At 44.0% G+C, this 17,474-nt stretch overlaps 1 protein-coding gene across 9 annotated transcripts in view; it reads left to right on the top strand.

Moving 5' to 3' along the window:
* The window catches only part of ACACA (acetyl-CoA carboxylase alpha), a 148,031-nt gene that overhangs the window by 1,122 nt on the left and 129,435 nt on the right, over nucleotides 1-17,474 (top strand). For 4 of the 9 annotated variants that reach the window (XM_040577878.1, XM_040577902.1, XM_040577891.1 and 1 more), the window contains 5 exons: nucleotides 5,426-5,546; nucleotides 6,125-6,192; nucleotides 8,212-8,382; nucleotides 8,551-8,681; nucleotides 16,024-16,070. The gene's annotated coding sequence lies outside the window, so the exon portion shown is untranslated. Of the gene's footprint in view, nucleotides 1-4,475; nucleotides 4,797-5,425; nucleotides 5,552-6,124; nucleotides 6,193-8,211; nucleotides 8,383-8,550; nucleotides 8,682-11,415; nucleotides 11,517-12,835; nucleotides 12,957-16,023; nucleotides 16,071-17,474 lie in introns of those variants that run through there. The other 5 variants (XM_040577928.1, XM_040577872.1, XM_040577920.1 and 2 more) reach the window with 5 other exon arrangements.

The raw sequence follows: 17,474 nt of genomic DNA, 5'->3' as shown, positions 1-17,474 counted from the left end.
TATGCTGTATTGTGTTCCTGTGGGGACACAGTACTTGTTCAGAGCTTGGTGGAATTGTAATAGCAATATTGACAATTAAATTATGGTGTATTGCAGATATTACACTGATTGTACATTTATGATGCCCTGGTGCTGGCATATGTAACTGGTGTTTCATGGATTTCAAACACTTGCTTATGCTGGGGCACTGTTCTTGCAGTAAACTCGACCTGCCTGAAGCACCTAACATGGCTAGGGCGATGTCCACCCCACATAGCTCAGTGACCCCATACCTCTTCCACAGAACCTGCCTGTCATTGCTGTTTCTGTGTAACATTTTTTATGCTGTTGTGAGATAATTTGTGTGAGATTCTTCTGGTGTTCCTCAGAGCATGCATGATGTTGATTTAGATGAACAGGATCTGCATCACTGAGAGGAAGTTGTATATTGTTCACTGTGAGGCTTGAAGGCTGCTTCTGTTCATTTATGCAAATTCTGGGAACTTGAGAGCTGTTGTCTGTAGCAGACAGATGTAGCCTTTGGCAGATCATGTCTGAGAGCAGAAGACTGCATTAGGTATACATACTGTGAAGATAGATCAGACTGATTTTGTATCAGCACCTGAAAATGTGAAGCACCTACTTAGGCCGGGAGAAGTGCTAAAGCTCAACAATTAATATCTGCATTATTCCTGCTGAGGCTGGAGAAGAAGGTCTGGTATTGTGGGATGTTTGCTACATGTATGCTCCTTGTCTGAACTATTTTAATAGCAAGAGGAAAAATACTGGAAATTATTTCTTTTTCCTTTTGCCCAGGCCTCAAATGCATGTGAAAACTTATGGGAAAAAATTAAGAATTTGGGAGAGGCAGAGTTTGGAATGTCAATGAAATATTTACTGCCTATGCTAACAGGTTTTTCTGGTAACTGGGAATTAAAATAAGGTTCTGGGTGGTTAGTGGAAGGAATCAGCATATGGGTATTTTCTCAGCAGTTGGTTTCTGCTCTTTCCAGTAAGTGGTGAGGGAAAGGTGGTGGATCTTCGCAGGTAAAAAGGGCGTTCTTCTGATGCCTGTAGCTTTTCACGGGTAGGTTTCATGAATGAAAATGGTTTTGGATCTTTTCACGTCAGGGTCTTGCTGGTATGCCTCTGTCTGGCAAGGGAAGAAAAAATGTTCATGAGAAACGTTAAGCAACCTTATACACACACTAGCACTTGAGTTTTTCAGATCAGTAATTTAGTGGTGCGACATCTCCTGGCTGAACTGAAGTAAAGAATTTGCAGCACTCCAGATGTCTCCTGGGGGGAGCCATGACAGAAGAAGTCTTTTGCCTTAAGTCTGTTCAGATGGTTTTCAGCTTAGTAGAGGCCCAGAGGTGTTACCAGCTGATGGCTGTTCAATGGCTTGTGTGAAATGGCCCTTAAGGGTCTCAGTTCAATTTCTGAACCTCTCACTATAGCACATTTTTCGCTACAGTTACACTCTGAGAAGACTTAAGTGGATAACTTGTAATGAATAATATGCTCACGTGCTGCTTTTTTCTACTTAGAAGTTTTAACAAATGAGGTAATTTTCATTTGCTATTTGAAATTATTTACTGATAATTTCTGCAAATTAAATGCTGTCAAGCGGATTGTTCTGTATGTGTAATATTCACAGGGCTTCTTGTGTGTTGGCAGGGCTAAGCTCTCCAGTTTCATTACAAGGCAGTTGTTAGAGCTGGGTGACAGGCAAGCAACTGGATAAGCTGAAGTGACTTGTTCCCATGTCTCAGCGAGAGGTTGGAGTAGAGTTTAACTGTTCAACCTCAGCAGTTAATGGTGAGGAAGCACAAGATTAAATAATTTCTTCGTGAAAAGGCACCATAATAATTCAGGGATATGTCATTTTTTGAGGGGGAGGGGATAGGTCTATCTTCAAGCACAGTAACTGTTGCTTAGATGCACCTAAAGCCAGGTTATCGTGTGGAGTGGATGAGCCCAGACTGGCCCCATACATCTGCCTTATACCAACATTCCCAGCTTCCCTCCTGTCTCACTGAGCTCCCTCCCATCTCTGCTGGTGACCATGGGCACGATGGCACCTGCCGTGCTTGCTGTTTGCCCGGGAGGTACACAAGGCTTGTCAGATGGCTGCCAGCCAGCATGGAGATGGCTGAGCCCACCCAGCATCCCTCTGGCACAGACTGAGCTGTCTCCTTACTACCTAATCAGATCTTCACTTGGAAACTGTTTGCATTGAGGCCTGATATCATTCAGTCAAATTTGGTTGACACTGACCAGTAGTATCTGGGAAAGGGAGGCTGAATCAAACACAAGCTTCCAGTGACTTCTGTTCTGTGCTCTTCAGAAACGGGTTTAAAAGTGTTGCTGTTTGGTTGTGCACTAGGAGACAGGCTGCAGACTGGCTTCTTCTTCTTCTGCTCCATATGCTGTTGATCCAGGCAGGGCACAAGCACTTGGGAAAGAAGCAAAAGCAGTTAGCGGCATGTAGGAGATGGTGAGGAATTGCCACTGTTTAAAGCTAAAAAATGGCGATGTGTTTCCAGAGGGGCCGTGGTGAATGCTACTGGATTTTTAGGCTTTACAGAAGGAAGCAGGTCCTGAGGTCTTCTGTTCTCAGTATCTCCCCCTTGCGTATAGACCCTCAACCAGCATCCTGCAGCCTAGAAGACTAGAGAGGGTTACCTGTCCTTTGAAAGTCTTGTCTATTCTCTTTCACCTTTAAACTGTTCTTCCTCTGGCATGAGCAGTACCTCTCCCAGCTGCCCAGCAGCTGCCCATGCACAAGAGTACAAGCTTGGTTCTTGGCTGCCGTTTGACAGAATGGCCTCACATTAACAGCAGTAATTTGGGGAGCAGTTGATTACAACCAAGAATCAAATATGCCTCTCATAAACTAGTAGCTGTGTTGCCAGGGAGCTGGTGGATTACTCTGCTGCTGATCTCTGCTGAGAAGTAGGAACAAGGTTTCCTCTAGGAAAAAGTGTCCTGATATATCAAGATGTTTGTGAGATGGTAGCAGTCATCATAGTACAGTGAATTCAGGAGGTCTACAGATCTCAGACAATGTATTTTTCTTGTCTCACTATACTGGGCACACAGTTTCTGTCCATATCTGTAAGGACAGTTCTCCCTTCCCGAGAACTTTGTAAACTTATTTCAACTCATCAGTCATACTTACAAGGCTGTATGAGGGTGGGGGATCAAGATGAAAAGCTATTGTGTTCAAAAACTTACCAGGCAGGGAGTTTCATATGTAACAAACACGATACAGCAAAACAATATTGCAAAAGCTAACAGGATGCAAGGGATGAACACTCTTTTGGTGATACTTAGTTTCTGTCTGTTCAGCATATCTTTGTCATTTGTGGATGGAATTCCCTCTAAAAGGAGATAAAGAAGAATATTTCAGATGTGTTTACGAGTCTTTGACAGTTCAAACTTTTCTTCATTATAGTTAGGCTAGGCTAAGTTACGTGGACCAGAGCAGAGGAACAATTCAGAGTCTCCTATAGGCTTTCACAGGAAGCTGTAAATCTTTCTAGAATCTCAGAAACTTTTTACTTTAAAATATTTCATATATCTTTCGGTTCCTGCCTGGCCCCCAGGCAAAACTGGTGTGTAAACCCAGTCACAGGAGAAGGGCTTGTAATGTCCTGCTGAAGTCAGGTGAGGTTTTTAAGGGGAGCTAGGATGCCTCATGGGGCTGGGTAGCTTCTTATTTAAGCAGTCAGTGCTTAAATACTGCTTTCTCATTACAGCCGTGGGTTCCCAAAGCGCCTAGCCCAATGCATTTATTGGTAGGGGCAATACTGCTAGTGAAAGAAATTGCGGTTTGGGAGAACTTTGTCAAAGTTTTGTGTCTGAAAGCCAGTATCTATTTCTATCCTTCCATCTACTGCTATGCCGCTTTTGTGGCTCTGGAGGGAGAGCTTGTACTTACTCTCTGAAGTTTGTTTTTCTTGGTGCACATGTGGGACAGTCAAACCCTTTGCAAAAACTTTCCGCTTGGGCAGCTTTGCTGTTACAACACAATTTGATAGCCCTTTCAGAAACACTGGAAATAAAAAGAAGTTTTAAAACCAGATGGTTGTTCCTGTTTAAACTGAAGAACCGGAAACAGTTGAAGGCTAGAATTGCACGCTGACACAGTTGGCAAGAGGTGGCAGCACACCTGGTGATTTTCAGTAAGGTACTAGGGGCAGTTTTCTTGCTTGTATGCCATTTCCCAGTGTACAGAATTTTCTATATTAATATTGGAAACTATATTTGCCAAAACCTCCTGGCACTCCTAAAGGAAGTGAAAACAACAGCACTGAATTTTTCCAAAACCTGAAGCTTTCAGTAGCGTTCATTCTGAATCACTACTTTCTCCTAGTTTTTTGTTGTTTGGTTTTTGTTTTGTTTTTTTTTTTTTAATAGAAAGGTACAAATAGTTTGTTCGTTTTTTTAATAGCTGTGAAGGTATAAGCTCCATGAAACTGGAGACTGCCATCCTCTGACATACCTAAACATCTATTTGCTACATTGAACTTTTTACCTTTTTCTCTAAGAATAAATTTTCTCTGAAACTTTTCCCTGTGGTGTTTTAGTAAAACACAGGTGTGGCGGATAGCAGGTTTCCTTTCTGCACTGGTGACAGCTTTCCGGCTCTGCAGGGTATGTTTCTTTACGGTCTGGCCTCCATGCATCTTCTCCAAATACAGCAGATTGACTTGCACAGGGCTTTGATGACTAAAGCATTCCAGAGTGATGACTTCTTGGGTTCTGCTTAACTTTCCTGTGGTTGCTGCTATCCCAGGGGCTGGCAAAGGGTAAGAGACATTAGAAATGGCTTCTCTTAAACTATTTGCAATTCTTCTTGCAAAAGGTTCAGGCCAGCACAGTTAGCTGTGAGGGACATACTGCTGGAAAGGAATGTTTGAGTTAGCTCACTGTTAATGTTACAATTAGGAAAATTCAAGCAGCTTCTCTGTGTGTAATCCCTTTGGTGGTTCTTTTCTGCCGGACTAACTTTATTCTTAATGCCCAAGCACAAGAGTAAATTGTTGCACTTGACAGGACAACATTCACAGAGTCTAACTTTATAGTAACATAACTACCTGTGGGCATCTCCCTGAATAGTTGACCGAATCCCCTCTGTTTGGGGTCCCTTTGCCCTTGGGGACTCTAAAGGCTGTGTGGGAGCTGAGGCCCTTAACTGAGACACCTCGATTCCGAAATCTGAAAGTTTCAGAGTTTATGGATCATTCCTGATGTCGAATGGCACCAAGCCATCAAAGGTTGCTATAATGATCTTTCTACTTTTTAGTGAAACAGGGGTAAATTTTGCATGATCCTTTTTGGTCAGGTGGCTGAGGAATAGCTGAGACAGCTGAAAATGTTAACCACACCATTAAGAGCCCTGACAGCTTTCTTCTTCCATTGACTCCTTACCTTGCAGGAAGATGTTCAGCCTTCTTACGCTGCCGGATACTTCTGAGGCATTTTCCACATGACACTTGTAGTGTCTGGAGTCTGAGGGAATGGAGAGAAGGATGGACCACTTTTAATTACAATGCACAGTTAAGTCAGTACTACCCTCTTTTAGTAACTAATTTGAAATTTCGACATTTTGCTGACAGCAAAGGTGCAAGAATTTGAGCTGAGGGCGTATGGATTAAAGACTTGGTTCAGCATACGGTAGAGGAGAGAAAATTAACATACAAAGATATATTTATTCCTAATATTACATGTTAGTCTCTTACACAATCCTTAGTTTTACTCAGAACTTGCAAGTATATGAACAACTCACCTTTTCTGCTGAGACTGTTGTGTGCAAACAAGCTGAATATTAATAATATGAGCATGATCTGGAAGCCCTTTTTATCTTTACTGCTTCTTTTGAGTGATGTTGTAAAGGTGTTTCAGCAGACTGAGCTGATTAGTAGAGATCCCCAAATAGCTCTGTAATCACATATTCCTGTTCAAAACTCCTGCACCTTTAACCTGGACAACATATGGAGGTTTTAAAATTAGAGCCTTAATTCACTGTAGTTTGTACTAATTTCTAGTTTTGATCCAATTAGGAGAAATGTGGAATTTGGTAAAAAAACCAACCTGGAAAAAAATATTACCTGTTGGTTAAATTTCCTTTCAATAGGTATATCACAAGTTAACTCTGGTCCTGAACACGATTCCCGGAGTTAAGCACTGAAACGGATGAAGCAGGTAAATGCAGTGTCTCGTGGGAGAGGGTTCTGGGGCGCGCTGTGGTCCTGCTGCAGGTCGCTGGTTGCCATGGAGATGAGCGCCTTCTAGAATGTGGCCCCACATAGCTGTTCCGTTGCTGAGGCAAACAGAACCCTTTCCTAAAGCCTTCTCCCCAAAGAGAGTCACAAGGACGCCTGAGCCTCCCCCAAACGTACTGAACACCCGTGGGCAAGGGTGACCCTTGGTACAGCGGGCGGCTGGGTGAAGTAAACCAGCATCGCCTGCCTTCACGGGTCCGCTGTAAGGATGAGCCTTCCCGCAGCCGGGGGCAGCTCCCAGTCCAGGGCAAGGACAGTGCTGCAACGGGTCACGGGTGCTGGCGGGGGTTTCTGCTGGAGCTCCGGCATGGGGAGAAGTGATGCCAAGCAGGCTGGTCCCAGGCCATCTCGGGCTTTGTAGATCATTAATAAAGCTTAAAACTGCTTAGGGAATGAAGGTTGCCTGTGCTTATCTGCCAGCCCTGGTGGAAAGTGCTCCCAGGAGCCAGGAGAGAGCCCAGGCTGAGCCCCGTGTGCCACTGGGTGAAATGCAATAGCTCTCGGGGGCGGCTTTGCCCAGCAAACTCGGAGGCAATACGTAGGGGCCGCGTACAGAAATAAGTGAGAAAATTATCAGGCTACTGTCTGCAGGTTTAATCAAAAAGCCCCGGTGAGATTTCTTTAGGCTGTTGGGTAGATCGTTTTTCGAGAATTGGCGTTTTCTGTATCAGACACGAGGTGGCGATGGAAATCACTTTTTCCTCCAAAGCCAGAGGCTTGTCAATGCTGAATAACAGGTTTACGTCCCCGCGATCACAGAAGGATAGAATATTGCTGTTCAGTCTAAAATAACCGCTGTCATTTCAAATGACTGTTAGTCTAGAGACAAAACGTTTCCATAAGCATTGATAATGTTTAAGTTAAGAAGATGTTTAAGTTTAAAAAAGGAGCAAGTGTAGTGGCAAGGGCTTGCACATAAATATTTATTTTGCATGCTTATTTAGTTTAGATATTCATGGTGGGTAAGAATGGATTTTGGTATAAATATTTAATATTTACAATCTATCAGGTGGTATAAAAACCAGATTCTTTTTGCACTCCTGCAGGTTTTTTATTTTAGTGTATTCAGCTGCTTTAGTTCAGTGTTGTTTTTTAATTTAAAATTGAAAAGCCAATAGTAAAATTGGAAAAAAACCCCAAACATCACTATGGTAAAGGTGTGAAAAGGTAAGACAGTTCAAGGATCTCAAATAGCAGGGCTAGTGTGAGGGTACATTTGATCTGCTCCATACCTAGGAGGGCTTCCTGATAATTTGGCCCTCATATTAATGATTGTGTTAACTGTTTTTTCTGAAGTGCTCTGTTTGTGATTGACATCCAGTTACCATAACTGCAACTTGACACCAACCATAAAGAATGGATATAGAATAAGGATACTATTCAGCATTTTCCAACGTAAAATTCTTGAAAAGTATAAAATGCCACAGAATCCCCCCAGCTAGTGTAGTACAAAGTGTATGTAGTGGTAAATTAACACATTCAAATGCTTACCTAGTTGAATGAACCTTTTACTTTGGAATTAGTATATTAATGGAAAATAAAAATGGTTGCTCACTTTTCTCTGCTTGTGAAATGCAGTGCATAGATCTCTGAGATACACCTATTAGCAACCTTTACAGAGGAGGATTTCATAACCTTGCCAATAAGTGTGTTTTCACTCAGCTGATGAAAAACATCTTATCCAAATAAGATGCTTCACTTCTGTATCCTTTTTTTAAGCTATATTTCCATACTTGCTAATTTTTATGCAACTTTCTCAAGATAGAAAGCATTAGGAATCCCAAATTCCTCAGCCTCAGCAAAAATTAAAAAATATTGGAAAGAGAATTAGATTATAAATAATGTCAAGCAACTAAATGTTTATTTTTAATGTCATTAGTAAGTATTGTTACTAAATGTTCACCATCCCATCTACAGTGCTGTTCTGCTTTCTGATTAGTTCTGCAGCTTCTCGTCCTGGGCTGGGAATGCCAAGAGGAGCCTAACTTTGTGGTTTTACAAGATGGTTTAGGGTGCTTCCTGAAGCTGTAAGAAAACTTATGACCAATAACAGCACATCTCATGGACTGATTTAGCGATGGCAGCTAACCTGCTAACTGGAGAGAATGAGGTATTTTGTTAGTGATTATCCTTAAAAACAGGCAGATATTGTCAGTGTTGTGAGGATAAACATTTAATTTCTGATGTTTAAAATCTTCTGTGGCATTTTTGAAATAGCTAAAACATAATTTTGCTTTAAAAAGCAATCTGACCTTTCTCTTTTTCACTTGTCTGCCAGGACGTGAGTTGTGCCAGAATGGATGGCGTCACTAACCCCCCTAACCTAGGATGATCTTTTTTGTGTTTGTACTGGTGATGTTATCAGAGCCTGGGGAAGAGAGGTGGAACCCTAACTTGGCATCATAAAAGGTAATAATATTTTCCCTGTATTTTGCTGGAAATTATTTACTTGCATTACTAAAGGCTACACTTGCTTTTTTGAGAAAATGGTGGGGGTGGGTGGGTGGGGGTTGCACGTGTAAAGAGTACGTGCACTCCTAAGTCGCGTAATAAGAGTAAATAATGTACGGCGTCCAGTTTCTGAACATAATAGAAAAAGCACATGCATTTAACCATCCCCCTCCCCCCAAAGCAGGAATGTGGTTACAATTCAAAATCTGATAAAAATATTGGAAAGTATGTCTGAACTTTGTGAAAGAGTATGTTCGTACTAAAACACAGGTTATTGCTGCTCCCGGTTTGAAGGTTGAACACATTTTTAACTATTTCTGCTTCAATCTAGAACTGAGAGAAATTTTGAACTCATTTCTGCTCCTATGTAAGTCACAGCAAAATTCACCAAGTGTCCTAAATGCAGGATTTGATTCGGCATGGGCAATAATAATTGCTGGGTATTCCTTACCCTGCAGTATGTTCCAAATCAGTTATGGTAATGTCTCCGAAATTGTATGTCCTTGTAAAAAGTGTTCCACCAACACTTGTTCACAGTGAGGCGAGATTTTCTTGCTGCCTTCAGTGGGTAAGAGTAGATGTGAAAGGTATACAGCCCAAAGCCTTCATGTGTAAAATTCACATAATGGAATATTCTGGGATCTATTCTATGATGTAGCTGTCCTGTATGATGTGCACCAGGATCCAGCTGTGAAAAAGCCCAACCATTAATGTTATAATGATAAATGAAGTGCTGCTTTAAGGCCATCAAAGCTGAGGGTGGCCCAAGGCTATTGTTACTGGGTAATTTTAAAAGCACCTTCCAAATCCGTGCTTTTGTTTTTAAGGTTAATGCATTTCATTTGCTCTTTTTCATGTGCACTTTCCTCTCTTTGCCCTTGAATGGGAGAGTTGCTACAGGATTTAATTATATGTAGCAATCACTCCTCCAGCACTATTTGAATAGTATTTATTATCTGAACGGATGAAATGGGCAGGGCAGACAAGCAGTAGGCATGTTTTAGCACAGCCAGGGTACTCGGAGCACTAGACAGGATGAACTAAGCCCCTGTCGTAATCTCTGATTTTGTAAGTTCTGTGTATAGTTATTATCAGTGATTTAGGACACAGTCCCTCAGCATGCCAAGTACTCCCCCTCACTTTTGCATGAGTTGGGCTTTAGTACTGTATACGATTAAGCTAATGTTGAGCTAGCCTTTGCTTTTAGATCCTTTGTAAAAGTATTTACATGGAGGAAGATTCCTTATGTGAAAGACACATCTACAGAGATATAAATAAGTGTCCATGCCCAGAACAATTTTCCAGATTTAGTCCAGATGGAGGTGAGAACATGGTCTGTTCCTCCTCATAATATTAACCACAAAGCCCCAAATAAGATTTTCTAGATGTGTAATACTTGCCTGCAGGAGGCACTTACTCCAACATGTGCTTTCCAGTCAGTGTACTGTGTCCTGGTAGAGCACAGTCTTGCATCCCCTGTAACTGTAGGCTTGGTCTTAAAACACATTTTAAAAAGGAATTGCCTGGAGTTTTGAACTGAGGTCTGTGACTGAGGAAATTCACTGTTCTGTTACTGCTCGTGCTGCTGCAAGTGAAGTTTCTGTGAGCCTGAGCTACCCCAGAGCCAGGAGGAGCTCTCAGGTGTATCCTCTCAAACCTGGCATCACCCTTTATTTGCAGTGCAGGAATAAAGCCCGGCATGCGTATAAATTGTACAAGAAAACCCAGTTTCCCCATGCAGGAGAGAAGGGTACAGTGACATGTGGGTGTGGGTTCTGTGCCTAAGTCCTGCAGGAAAGTGCTCAGGGGACACCAAAACTGCCTGTGTGGGATGCTTAATGCTGCTGTACCCTGGAACTGCTGCCACTCCAGCAGGAAGAGGATCTGTGTGCACAGAGCTAGATCCAGCAGCATTAGGAGTTAAACCTGCATTGCTTAGTCGAATTAAATTTCAGCAGCAATCTTTAAACAAAACTGTAAAAGTAAAATAAGGCAGAAAGGGCAGTTATTTATAATTGCCCATCTGCAGAACGAGTGGCTAAAGGTCAGAGAACGCGCAAGAAACGCTCTGGCAGGGCCGGGCCTGTTGCCGTCCCGGCACGTGTTCCTGCCCGGTGCCCCTGCCGGTGCCCGGGAGGGATCGTGCTGTCGCACGTGGGGCACTGAGCGCTGGGCCGAGGGTCTCGCTGGGTGTGGGGGGTCCTGCAGCCGGTGCCGGGCTCCGCAGCGGGTGGGAGGTTTCGCCTGTCCGGGCGCTGGTGCCTGCTGTCCGCGCAAGGCCTCACCGTCTGTGCCGGGCCCCACGGGAGGCCGGGCCCCACGGGAGGGGGTGCAATGGACGGGGCCCGGCGCCGCGGCCTGGCGGGGTTATGGGGGCGCGGAGCCGCGCCAACCGAGGCGGGGTGTGTGTGTGAGTGTGAGCCCCGCCGCAGCGCCTCCCCCGCGCCGGGAGCCAGTAGGCGCGCCCCGCCGGCCGCTCAGGCCATAGGCGTCTCCTCATAGCTCACGCCCCCCGCGCGCCGCCTGATTGGTCACACCCCCCGCTGCGTCCCTTCCGATAGCCAATAGGAGCGGCGCGGGGCGGGTCCCTGCGAGGGGCGGGGTTAGAGGTGGCTGACCTGAGGTAACCTCCCCCATCACACCACCGCGGCGGCGGGGCGGGCACGGGGGGCGGGCCGGGCCGGGGGTGGGCCCTCGCCGTGAATGGGGGGGCGGCGCTGCACCCCCGCCAGCTCCGCTGCCCAGCGCCAGGCCGGGGGCTCGCCGCGCCTCCGCAGCGCCCGGCACCCTGAGGTGAGCGCCCCGCCGCCGCGGGAAGGGCCGGAGGGGCCCGTGTGGGCCGGGGGCCGCAGGGCTGGGCGGGGCCGGGGAGCGCGGGCCGCGCCGTGCCGGCCGGCGGGAGGCGGCGGAGCTGTGCCATGTTGTGTCGCGCCGTGCCGTGCCGTGCCGCGCTGCCGGCTTTGTCGGGGTGCGGGGCTCGGCTCGGGCTGCCCTGGGCTAGGGGAGGGGGCTTCCAGCGGCGGGGCTGCGGCGCGGGCAGCCGCCCGGTTTCCTCCCGTGGCGGGAGGGAGGGGTCCCGCCGGAGCTCCGCCGTGCCGCTCCCCGCGGCGGCTGGTCCCGCTGCGTGGTTGGGCTGGGAGCCGTGTGGCCTCCTCGCTCTCCTCCCGCGGCGGGCCCGGCGGCGGCTGCTCCAGCGCGGAGAACAACAAGTTGGTGGTGCCTTTGCCTCGTGCCAGCCACTTAATTCACAAAAAATAAAATCGAGTGTGTCGGAGCCGCCATATCGGCGTGAGGCGCCCGCTCCCCCGGCGTGAGCATCCCGCTTCTGTATTGTCATCCTTCCCCACCTCTGGTGCGATTTCGAGATCTTACGGGAAGAGTTCGGGGCCTGGTTTTGCCGAGGGGCTGAACGGAGCCCTGGGAATGCCTTCTGGAAGATGCTGCGGGGTGCTGACAAAAGATAAAAGTTGTAAAAGCAGATTTGCAGAACAAACCCAATGATTATTGTCGCCTCTCCTTTTGTGGTGTCACTTAAATCATCTTGAGAAAGTTTTAAAACAAAATATACTGTGTTAAAAAAAAATATAAACCAAAGTAAAACTGTAGGCAGTTCCAATTTAGCAGGCTGTAAATGTTCTGCAAGCCATTTAAGCGATGCCAAATTCTCTCAAAGACAGTAGAGTTTAGACACAGTCCTGTGTGTTTAGAAATATAGGCTCTTTTATTTGTCTATATGTTCTCTTTGGAAGTGACATAGAATTATTTCACCTGAGGAGACCTAAGAAGCATATATTCCACTTGTATATTTGGCTTTATTTATATAATGTTGGTACAGTAAATCTGAAAACTTAACTAGAACTTCTAACCTGTGGACATTGAGTTTGTGATGAGGTACTTTCAATGCATTAGAGGCGAAAGAACCTCGCAGGGTACTTGATACCTGCTGAGAACAGTTTAGGATGGGAAGTGAAGCAATGCACAATGATTAGCTGGGAGGCATGGCTCAGGTGGAGCAGAGTTTGAATCATAGCCCACGCGGTTGCGTAGACGTACAGGCTGGCAAAGTTTTGAGGCTGAGCCAGTCTTAAAAGGCAGCAGCACCTGGCCTGGCCTGGTGGAGCACAGGCAGGGAGCTCTGCAGGTAAATGGCTTGATGCTTGGTGGCCTGTCTGGTGCAAAAATCACCTCTTTGCCCTCTCCTGATCTGGAAACTTACTTCTAGTCCTGGTTCAGGTGAGCACGTTGCTGATCTTTTGTGTTCAGTAAAAGCAATTAAGTAGTCAACTTTTTACGCAGATACCATCTATTTTTACTTTGGTTTTACCTTTTTTGTTCCTTTGTTTTCTGCTACCTGTGTTCATTCAGTTGGGGTGGTGAAAGTACAAGTCCATTTAATTGTTTTAAAGTTCTTTGTGTTGATTAGCAATGCCACAGATCCCAGGGCTCTAAACAAGAAACCTTTAAATAAAACTAGTTTTGTTAATTTCCTTTTTATATGACTTACCGATATGTAGAGTCTTTGAAAGAACCTATACCTCTTTTTCACTGAAATAATAATGTTCTCTTCACTAATGTAGTTGTCTTCAGAATGGGGTGGTTTGAAAAAAACAGAAACTTAATTTCCAGCTGACATTATGCAAGTTTTATGCTGAGGTGTATTTTGCGATAATAAAAATGATCTTAAAAGTGAAACTGTAATAAAAACTTTGAAAGTGTAGTATTATTTACATGTGCATTTCACTGTCAAGCCAAAAATTTTACTAATGATAATAGTAGAACTGTGGGGAAGTGAATTGGGCTTTGTTTCACCTCGGGCAAAACCAGGTATGTTATGTTTTGCATTTGAATTGCAGAGTTTTCATTGCTTGTAGTGTGAACACAATTTGCGTCTTATATACCTTGATATCTGCAGAGCTGGGGAGTTAGTAAAGTGCTGTGTGTCTTCAGACCTCGAATGTGAGCTGGTTTCTTCAGGGGGAGGGAGGACATCGTGGCACAGGTTCTGTGAAGATTCAACTGTGATTATGTGTATTTATGTAACTGAGCAGGCTTAGAGCGCACGATGTGTTTGTTACCTGTTAAATCTTTGCAGGATCCAATTCTCAATCTGTATCTTTCTGTAAATTACAGGGGTTTTTTTCAGTCTCTCTGTAGAAGTTAGCCTATTTGACAGGCTATTGACACCTGTGAAAGTAAGTGTGTAGGGGTTGTATAGAGTTGAGGATCCAGACAGTTTTCGTGTTTAGGGTCTAGTTCAACATTATTAAAACAAACAGAACATTCACAATGGTTAGCGGTACATGAACATTGTCTTGTGGTCAGTTGAATTCAAGATGCTCGTTAGAAACTATGGCAGTTACATTTCACACAGCAAATACAATATGCAGAGGTTTGGTGAGACTTGTGTATTCTTTTTGCAGCATTGAAATCAAAAGGCTTCTGTGAGGAGATCTCTGAGAAAGTCTGCATTTTATTTAGCCCAGACAATGCTGAAATTAATTTAAATACTAATAACAAACTTCAGCATGCTGAGGGCAAGCTGACCTTAAACGTCTAATTCAATGAGAGTTATCAGCTGATTGCAAAACACTAGCAGAACTCATGACTTTGGGACTGGACTACAAGGGGTCGGAAGTGCACTGGTAAATGAACTTAAATGGGGCTTCATGGATAACTAACTGCTTTTGAACCGAGTTGTACAAACAAGATGTTTGAGTCTAGTTGTTTGAGCATGGCACTGGGGATCAGGAGCCTTGGCATTGGTTTGATGCTTTCTCATGGAGTATTTGAGTGAAACACTTAACTGCTTGTTCCTCTGTTTCCTTCTCTGCTCAGGGGGGGGAAAAAGCCTTGAAACTTGCGTATTAATGTGTAGGTTCTTGAAATCAGAAAAAGTTTTCCTTCATTAAGAGAGGGTTGAAGTTAGTTTGGCTGTATCCCAGATTCTTCAGCACTGATAATTGTGCCAACAGTAAGTCTGTCTGGATGATATTCTCTAGGAGTCATCTGATGCCAGGATAAATATACATGTAAATATTGTTGTCAAGTTTTTATGTGCAAAAAAAATTTGATTAAATTTTGTGCTTCTAAGCTGTTAAGTCCTGCCCAAGCACTTCAGGTAAAGAAATCTTTCTGTATGGTTTACGTTCTGCATGTCACAGGTAGGTCTGCAGACTATAGTCATGGTTCCCCTTCTCCATCTCCACCCTCAAAAAAGGCAGATCAATCTACCCTTTTAATGCCTGTGTCGGACAGATGTTCGTAGATTTTCCGCCATAAAATGGTTAATAACGCCTCTGTAAAGTGAACTGCCTGTGGCCTCAGTGAAACTGGAGTTTGTGGGAGTAGTGATGTCAACACAGGGTTTGATCTAAATAATTCAGTCAAGTACATTCATGGTAAAAGTGCATAAGCCAGTTGGATCAGTTTTTAATTCTCACTTACTGATGGAAAAAAAAGAGCACGGTGTTTATAAATTCCTTGTTGGTGCTCTAATTAAAACTACAATCATGTCCTATTTGTGTTATAATATGGTCCAGTTTTGCTTGTGTGCTGGATGAAAGCTATCATGTTCATATTAAACCATTTATGCTGTATCCCTGTACTTGGCATAACATGACTATAATTAGCAGGACTGATGAGGTTTTCCCACTGGTTTAGGATGTCTGTGGTGTGACGGTTAAGGGTATCAAAACAGTCCCTTCTGCATAGTGAAGTACGTCCTGGGAGAATGGGGCCCCGAGATAAATGTCCCCTTGTCTCATCCTTGTCTGTATGGCTGTATCACAGCTTGTTTTACAGGTAAACTACTGGGGTTTTTCATGTAAAAATATGTCAGCTCTGTCTTTTAGCCACCAATTTTTCACAGAATTTCTAATTATCATTGGGATTTACTCCTGACCATCAAATTCAGCTGAAATTGGCCAGCAGATTCAGAAGTTGACAGAGGACAAGAGTTTGACATAAGTAGGTAGCACTGGCACAAAGTACAGCACAAAGTTTCTTTTAGAACCAAAACTAAAATATATGTGGGATGATCACGTGCGTGCTAACACATTGCTCAGAAGTTGCCAGAACAGTGGACTGGCAGGAGGTGCCACGGCTTGACTTGGACATTGCAGGTTCAGTTCCTGGTTTACTCCATGACCTGGAGCAAGACATCTAGTCTGTTTTGTACCTGTGATTTTTTTCATGACAGTTTTGTGTTCAAAGATCCCTATAGTTGGGAAAACACACACAGGGGAGGAGGAGGAGTAGTAGTAATAATAATAATAACATTTACTTGTTAATTCTTTTCCAGTTCATTTTGGAAGTGGATTACTGCTCAGATTGCAAGAATAACAAGAGGTTAGTGCATTCCTAATTTTATAACGATGTGATTTCCAGCTCTGTGTAGTTATCATGTAAGTGCATCAGAGTTGGGCAGAGCAGGGTCAAATGCTTATTTCCCATCCCACCTGTCTTTGTGCTGTGAGGTGTTCCTTTTTCTCCATCTGTCATGCCCTTTCTCCATTGTAATTATTATTTATTTTAAATTTTTAAGAAAGTGCATTCATTCCCTGTTGGAACAACACTGGATTTTTGATACTCGGAGTTCTCTCCGTATTAAGAGGTTATCCTCTCTCTATGTAATAATTGTTTAAAATAGAAAATGGAGACCTGAACTTTTGTATTTTCCTCTGATGACAATAAATCATGCCACTAAGTTTCAATATATTACCACAAAGTAGATGCTATCCCCTAATCGACATGGATGATCAGAGACCAAGAGGTTAAAGTCAGGGTGAAGTTTTAGAAGATGGCTGAGCTGGTCTGACAGTTCCCTGCTGCCAAAGAGGGGAGGCTTTGCTTCTGACCCCATCATTCCTTACCAGTATCTTCCTATCCACTCCCTTTGCTGCTCCAATTCCACTTGCTAATCTTGCAGGAAATTACCTTATTTTGTTGGTTGTAGTTCTGCTGGTTTTGTTGAAGGTCTGGAAGCCACCAGAGCTGATGGAGAGCAGGCAGGGGAGGAGAGGGGAAGAGGTGGATATGGATGGAGTAAGACCTTTCACTTTGATAAGGGTGGGTTATTATTTTTGTTAAAGTCATCCTGGGGGTGACTTATCTTCAGACTTGAATGAGCTTTGAACACTGAAGTCTTCCTAAAGTTTAATCTTTTCAGGTTAAGGATAAAGCAGGTGGCGCACAAGCATGTGGAAGAAGTTTAAAAGTAATTACTGCTTATGTTATACCTATTATATGTATAGAGAACTCCTAGGGAATATTTTTTTTATAAAATATTCAGTTAATCATGTAGTTGTTCAGAATCTGTGGATGTTTCTTTAAGTGAAAACTTCAAAGTTACTCACTTTGCCTCAGTTGGAACTTTTCATGCCGCTAAACCCAGAGATAGTAATGCTGGCTTGAGATGTGCTTGAGCTCTTGGCATGGGAAGCTGAGATCATGTTTTGAGCATGCAAACTTTATGTTCAGCCCATTTTTTTTTTTCCTCTTCCCCAAGTGTCTGCTGTTGACTGCAGATGGAGGTGGGCTCCTGTTCTGAACAGATCTTAGGTCTTGCCTAGGCCCACCTGTCTGGCAGGCTGCTGGCCGGTATGCTGTGTCTGCCCTCTGGTGTTTGATAGGTCAGCTCAGATTCCTAGAGGAATTATAAGAAATGAGACGTTTTCTGAAAAAATGTGAGAGATGATGTGTCTTGCACCTGGCAAGGGCTGGGAAAAGGGCATTTGTGCCAAATCAAATCCA

This window comes from Falco naumanni, chromosome 1 (assembly GCF_017639655.2).
Source record: "Falco naumanni isolate bFalNau1 chromosome 1, bFalNau1.pat, whole genome shotgun sequence".
NCBI classification, from domain to species: Eukaryota; Metazoa; Chordata; class Aves; order Falconiformes; family Falconidae; genus Falco; species Falco naumanni.
This window is presented reverse-complemented; position numbering and strand designations above follow the sequence as displayed.